This window comes from Gymnoscopelus braueri (genome assembly GCF_963280865.1).
Source record: "Gymnoscopelus braueri genome assembly, chromosome: 4".
Taxonomy (NCBI): Eukaryota; Metazoa; Chordata; class Actinopteri; order Myctophiformes; family Myctophidae; genus Gymnoscopelus; species Gymnoscopelus braueri.
Genome location: NC_137605.1, coordinates 48040871 through 48042024, shown reverse-complemented (window position 1 = coordinate 48042024; position 1154 = coordinate 48040871).

Below are 1154 nucleotides of genomic sequence, written 5' to 3'. Positions count from 1 at the left end.
ATACTTAAAAAAAAGTTGGATAAACAATAAAAGACAGCTACGGTTTGAAAACACAAACAGCATGGTAATGTTGAACCCTCCATAAATAGAAGGTAACCTCTCTGAGTAGAGACACTTTTTGTTCTGAACTAATGTCCTCCCCTCTCTAATTGTGTTCCACTTATTTTGGGAACTTTGCATTTATGGAAATTATGATATTCCGGTGAATGGTGCTGTTTAAACTTTTTAAAGAGCATGACAAAGAAAGGCTGGTTAATTGCTGACTGCCAAATGCTGGGGTTACGGTAAGTAGTGTACTGTGTGTGTGTGTGTGTGTGTGTGTGTGTGTGTGTGTGTGTGTGTGTGTGTGCGTGTGCGTGTGCGTGTGTTTAGTAGAACTGCATTTCATTTTGGATAGTGTAAATTAACTTCAGAGAAGCACAGACTTTTTCAAAATACCAGTTTGCAGCGGCCAACTTAGAGTCATTCCTCTGGTCATCGCAAACCAGTCGCAAATTTACATCTTTACTGGAAAAGATATTCAATGAATGAATGAATGAATATAGTTGTGAAGGTCGACCACTACACTTAGGTCCACATTTTATTGAATTAAATTTATTTTTGTATTGCTGTTTTTTAGTTTTTAGCACCGTATATATTTAACTTTTGAACTAAACTGTGTGCTCGCTGGCCTGTGCAGCACTTTGCAAAATGTTTTAAAGTTATTTTCTTCACTTTTGTACTTTTTCTCTTGGGGTTGTATGCAGTCAGTGTACAGATTAGTGGATTCAGAACAATAGGAACAGCCCCCCACTGTTTACATTAGGAGCCTGCTTTATGACCCGAGAGAAGTCAACGCTCAGCTCATCAATTATTTACAGACAGGTGCGACCGTTGTTCTGGGGTCCGACTGATAGGGTCAGTCGGACTTTTGACCAGCTGCGCATTTAAATAAATTGAAAACAAACACAGAGGTGCTTCCTCTCTAGCTTTAACAGAACTAATGCGTTCTGGATCTGCATCGAGAGGCACATGACGTTTTCTTTTAAGCGACTATACTGCACAGTTAGAGTTGCATTGTGTTTTTTAGAGGTGTGTCTGTGCTATCTAACCAGGACTGAATCCGTTTGGGTAATTAAAGTACTTTTTGCTTCAACTTTCCTACACAACAAAGC